This window comes from Phoenix dactylifera, unplaced genomic scaffold (genome assembly GCF_009389715.1).
Source record: "Phoenix dactylifera cultivar Barhee BC4 unplaced genomic scaffold, palm_55x_up_171113_PBpolish2nd_filt_p 001195F, whole genome shotgun sequence".
NCBI lineage: Eukaryota > Viridiplantae > Streptophyta > Magnoliopsida > Arecales > Arecaceae > Phoenix > Phoenix dactylifera.
In genome coordinates this window covers 116121-122273 of record NW_024068531.1, presented here as the reverse complement: position 1 = coordinate 122273, position 6153 = coordinate 116121, and the positions used below count along the sequence as shown (strand labels likewise).

The 6153-nt window shown below is 40.0% G+C and overlaps 1 non-coding gene across 1 annotated transcript; it reads right to left on the bottom strand.

Moving 5' to 3' along the window:
• Window positions 1–796: 796 nt before the first annotated feature.
• LOC120108139 lies at window positions 797–902 on the bottom strand. Its single transcript, XR_005509610.1, has one exon. It is a non-coding gene; the product is annotated as a small nucleolar RNA R71 (small nucleolar RNA).
• Window positions 903–6153: the final 5251 nt, after the last annotated feature.

The following is a 6153-nucleotide window of genomic DNA, read 5'->3' as shown; positions in this document are numbered from 1 at the left end:
ATCACCAAAAGTTGCACCAATTTCGCTCTGTGGCTTAGTTGATGTCTAGGCAAGCTTTGTCCCTATAAGGGAGACAGTTCATCTGTTCGAGGCAAGTAGGTTTTAAGTGGGACCTTTGCGAACGCATCGTGACCCCTCCACTTACCTGGGAGCTTACCTGGTCAACTCGGTTCATTAGACCGGATTGGAGGCTTAGGTGACCTCTTCAAACCAGTTAGGAGCTGTCTAGTGATTTTAGGACAAAGATTAGGATTGATATGCTTTTCTCTTTTATTGCATGCTTGATTGATCGAGTACTAGTGTATGCACGGTAGTCGTTCTAGAGTACAAAACCTATTACCTTTTGACCCTGAAATAGAACGAACCCTTAGGAACATTCGAGCTAAGATCAAAACATTAGGATCATCCCCACCTCTTAAGATGGCTGAAGAACAATCCAAACTCCTGAGGGAGTACTTTACTCCCACTATTTACACTTCCCCATCTTGCATTCGATTACCTGAGGTAGCAGCTGTACAATATGAAATAAAGTCTAGTGTGATCCAAATGCTCCCATCTTTTTATGGGCTCACCAACGAAGACCCATACAAACATTTAGATGAATTTCTTGAGATTTGCACTACTGTCAAGATTCAGAACTTCACTGATGATGCCCTGAAACTTAGGTTATTTCCCTTCTCCCTTAAAGATAGAGCCAAACAATGGCTGAATTCTTTAGAAGCTAACTCGATTCGTTCTTGGGATCAAATACAACAAGAATTCCTTAAAAAATACTTTTCCATAGGAAGAACGAACCAGTTTAGACGTGCCATTACAAGCTTCTCCCAAACTGAGGGAGAAGAATTTCATGAAACTTGGGAGAGATTTAGGGACCTAATCCGTAAATGCCCTCATCATCAAATACCTAAGTGGCAACTAGTGCAATGTTTTTATGACGGATTGACAGAACGAAACCGTCAGATGATCGATGCTGCATGCGGGGGCACTTTTATGCTTCAAAATGAGCATGAAGCATGGCAATTATTTGAAAATCTTAATGAAAACTCCCTCCACCATGCTTCATGTTCTCGTCAAGCACCCCCGAATTCTCAAAGAAAAGGGACCATTTATGAAATAAGTCATTCTATGGACCTGTTTAGCAAGGTAGATGCATTGTCCCATAAGATTGACCAACTGATGATAGGTGGACATTACATGAACTCTTCCCAAGCACAAGTGTGTACTATCTGTTCTAGCCCATCCCACCCTATTCATGACTGCCCTTCAGCGCTCCAATTCTCCGAACTCGTGCAAGAACACATCAATGCTGCTCAAACACAGCCTAGATCGGGTACTGACCCATTTTCCAATACATATAACTCGGGATGGCGAAATCATCCAAATTTTTCTTGGAAGCAGCAAGCTTCGAACACAGCCCAACCCTATTCCCAAAATTTTCAATTCCTCAGAATTTTCAAACCCCACAAAAATTCATCCCTACCGTCCCTCGATTCAATTTCAACACACTCCTCCTCCACCCCAAAGAAACACAGCCTTTGAGGAGAAAGTGTTGAACGCTCTTCAAGGTTTGGAAACCATTACACAATTGGTGCACTCTCACACGCAATCAATCGCCAAGCTAGAATCCCAGATGGGGCAACTAGCTAATGCACTGAACAAGCGAGAGGAAGGAAAGCTTCCAAGCCAACTACTAAGTAGTCCTAGGGGACAATACATGGTTCAAGAAAATCAATTAAATGCAATTCATCATGAACAAGCCAATGCTTTGACTACCCTAAGGAGTGGACGTATAATAGACAATAAGATTGGGGAGGACAACAATAAGGAAGGTGAAGAAGAGGATAGAAATGTGTCAAATGAAAATCTAAAACCTTCTTCTTCTTCTTCGGCTAGTCCATCTTCTGCCAAAACTCACATCCCAAAGGCCCCATTTCCTGAAGCTCTTACTTCATCCTCTCCATTTGGCAAAAAGGAAACTTCATTAGAAGAGATGATAGAGGTCTTCAAACAAGTTAAAATCAACCTCCCACTCCTTGATGCCATCAGACAAGTTCCCTCCTATGCCAAATTTCTCAAAGACCTTTGTACACAAAAGCGAAAATCTAGGACACATGTGCCTAAAAAGGTCTTCCTAACTGAGCAAGTGAGTTCTATTCTCCAACACAACACCCCTCCAAAATTCAAAGATCCTGGTGCTCCCACGATCTCCTATGTCTTAGGAAATAATTTCATTGATCGAGCACTCTTAGATCTAAGGGCAAGTGTCAACCTTTTACCTTATTCAGTTTATGAGAAATTTGGTTTAGGTGAGTTAAAACCAACCTCGGTATCCCTTCAATTGGCTGATCGATCTGTAAAAACACTACGTGGGATAATTGAAGATGTTCTTGTCAAGGTAGACAAATTCTATTTTTCAGTAGATTTCATTGTCCTTGATATGGAACATGAGCCCAATCCTAATAAACAAATCCCCGTGATCCTTGGGCGGCCCTTTTTAGCAACAGCCAATGCATGCATCAATTGTAGAACAGGGGTAATGAACATATCATTTGGGAACATGAAGGTAAAATTAAATGTGTTCAATGCGGCCGACCAACCCGCGAGGGAAGTTGAGTATTTTATGATAGACAAAATAGATGAACTCATAAAAGGAGATGCAAAAACTACCTCACTGTGTCTGGCTGAAGACAATAAACTTAGCGCTTGTTGGGAGGCAACCCAATTCTTTTAGTTTTCTTTAACATTGAGGACAATGTTAGGTTTAGGTTTGGGGGTATTTTTAAGTATTTTTAATCATTTTTTGTTTTGTTTGCATCTCTTGCATTCGTTTTCACTTCATAATGTCAGGTTTATCAAAAGAAATAAAAAATAAAAAAAAATAAAAAGATCTTTTAAAAAAAATGTGTTCATTTTCATTTTTTATAAAATAATAATAAAAAATAATTTAAAAAAAAGTTTTTATTTTTAAAAAACCTAATTTCTATACATTTATGCAAGAATGATAAACACACAAGGTATATAAAATCTAAAAAGCCCAATGACTAGCCGGAAGTAAAACAAATTTAGGTTCTTTTCATTAAGTCTCTCTTAGGGAGTTGTAAGCTAATTAATACTTCGGAATTTCACTACACACTGGCCGACACTTCTAAGGTCTAGGCTCGACATTATGTTGATAGTATAGTAGCAACCTTGGACCCTGATGAATCATACTTATCTAATCCAAAAATATATATATATATATATATATATATATCAATAATAATGGATTTAGTCAGGAACATCGAAAAGGGCTACCTATTGTCAAAGGTCAAGTGGGCTTGTGATGAGAACTCCGAGCATAAGTCCGTATGGGAGTCTTGATGCCTGACACCTTGTGCCAACTGGTGTGAGAGTTGTCGACTGATTGCTCGTTACACGGAGAAATCACCACAAGAGTAAAAGTGCACAATTTATATATCTTTTATGATGTTAAAAAAAAAAAAAACTCTGTATTGACCTTGAAAAAGACAATAATGTGAAAGCCGTCGTTGTGAAAATTCGAGTAAACTGGAATATTACAGATAAAGCCCGTGAAATATTAAAGTAAACAACCACAACTCTCGAAATCCTGCAGATAAGATGATTTTGAATCAGTGAGCAGGTCCTTTCGACCAATTCTTAGAAAACTACTAGTATTAACAATATTTTGGAGATCCGAACTCTTAGCTTGTGTATGGTCCAGATTTCACCGAGCACTCCAGTATAAATGAGTCTTACAACTCCCTAACGGAAACTTAATGACTTCAACTTGAATTGCATCTCGACCTAGAATTTGGCTGACTTAGTAAATAAAACCGTGTGTGCTTTGAAATTCTTATCATTTATGTATCCTAAATTAGATTTTAATTATAAAAAAGAGAGTTTTTTTTAGCTATTATACACTTGGAATTTGAATTTTCATCGATCGAATTAAAAAAAAAAAAAAACAACAACAACAACAATTAATCATAACAATAAATATTGAAGTTTGTGGGTATCTTCACTGGAAACCCTCACGAGACTATAACTCGTCCACTAGGGTAACCTAGGGGTTTAAAGCCTTGTTGCATATGGTAAATGCAATCGCGATGCCTGCGAAAGTGAGTTAGAGTTTTTTTTCTAATTTTATTTTGCTCGAGGACTAGCAAAATATAGGTTTGGGGTGTGATAAGTGCTTAATAATTCATAAATTAGTTATCTTTCCATAGCACTTATCAATGTTCTTAAACTGATAAATACGTATTTTACCATGAAATTGAATAATCATTTAAATAAATTTAAAATATGGTAAGAAGTAAATAATTCTTTTCTTAAACCAGAATCTGAACTTGTCTCCTTCTTCGTTGCAATCTTGTTCTGACCCGGTTTGGTGACCTAATAGAGTTGTAACCAAGCTAAGGTTATACTTAAATGGTTTTGGTCCTGAGTAGATTGAAAGTTATAATTAATTATTTTTATATGGGAAAATGTTTGATTAACCCTTCTTATTAAGTCACGGTCTTGTTTATTTTATCTGGTTGAGTTCAGTCTGAAGCAGTTTAGCGAGAATTATATTTAAATGACGTTGGACTCGAGGACAAGTCAATGATCATGACCACCTCAAATCCAAAGCCAATTCCCCTATCCTTCCCAGATCAGCAGCCATCCAACGGACTTGCCATTCTTTCTTTACCAGCTGAAACGGGGGAGACTTTTATGCCGTTGATTTCAAATCCTCCCCAGCACACCCAGATCCTCGTTTCAAAGCAACACACCCAGATCCTCGTTTCAAAGCAACGCTCACAAATCCTCCGCGATCGATTCCCAGCTCCAAGTCGTGATCGGCTCCCACCAACCTTCCATTCCTCTTCTCCCGCGATGCATCCAGCCAGGCGTTTTCCGCATCCAGGTAGCTACGACATCGTCTTCATCCCCGGGTGTTCCGCCTGCGACCATTCCTCCGTCGATCCCGCAGCCAGCCCTCTTCCCAGCAGCCGAGATCCAGCTCTTCACATCAGCCCGTTCCAGTCGCATCCAACGAGCACACCAGCGAGCAGCTCCTCCGTCTTCATTCGGATTCACCTCCCAGCAGCCAATGATCTAAAGAAGGAAAGCAATGAAGCATGATTCCTTCAACGGATCCACACCAGTGACCAGCATCCTGTTTCTCGCCATCACCATCCGGTCTCCTCCGGATTCAAAATCCCCAAATCCCGGATCCCGTCCGCACTCACCAACATCTGCAAATCAAGCCCGAAATCCAGCCCTTCATCCTTTTCGTCCGCAATCTACCCTCCAGTATCTCGCCCCGGAATCACAGCAGCCTAGCATTCAGCCCCGTCTCCCGTCCGTATTCATCTTCCACGGATCACTCCTCCGTGACCAGCTCCGTGATCCAGCCGATGATGTGCACTCCGCCCAAGGATCATGCGTCTGCTCCCTTTGGATTCATGGCTGGCTTCACCAAGAAAGGAGAGACCTATATAAGAGAGGGGAGAGCTTGGTTTAGAGGAGGAGGGGACTCGGTGGAGAAGAAAACAGGGAGACCCCCTGTTTCGGTGAAAAAGGAGAAACCAGCCGAGAGAGAAGAAGAGAAAAAGAAATAAAAAAAGAAAGAGAAAGGAGGGGGGACTTGAGGCGGATGGCGTGGAGTATCCTAGCAAGCCGATCAAAGTCGCCAAGCATCATGAGCAGCTAAACCTCGGTTTAGGGGTTTGATGAAGCCATAGAGGAGTATTCGTTTCATTTTTTTGATTTGAGTTTGTATTGTAAATTGTTGCATGATGAAGAATTTATCAATTGATCTTACGATTTTTCCAATTTATGTGAATCATTTATCTTGCATGAAATATTTTACATAGATTGATCTATTTCATCAAATCCAACACCTGTGGTTTGGAGGAGATATTCATGTGACATCGATTTCATGTTTAATGATTTAATGATCAGATGCATCATGCTAGGTTAGACAGGTCATGCTTATCGTTTGAGTAGATGGTTTGTGCTAGACTTAGATGATTCATGCTGCGAATTAATCATAATTTTTAATGATTGCTTTGGCTTTTAGTCGGAAGCAATCAAGTCTTAAATACAACTCAATCACTAAAAGCGTGACGGATACAACTCTATCGGTAGAATCTAGCCTAAACACCTTTC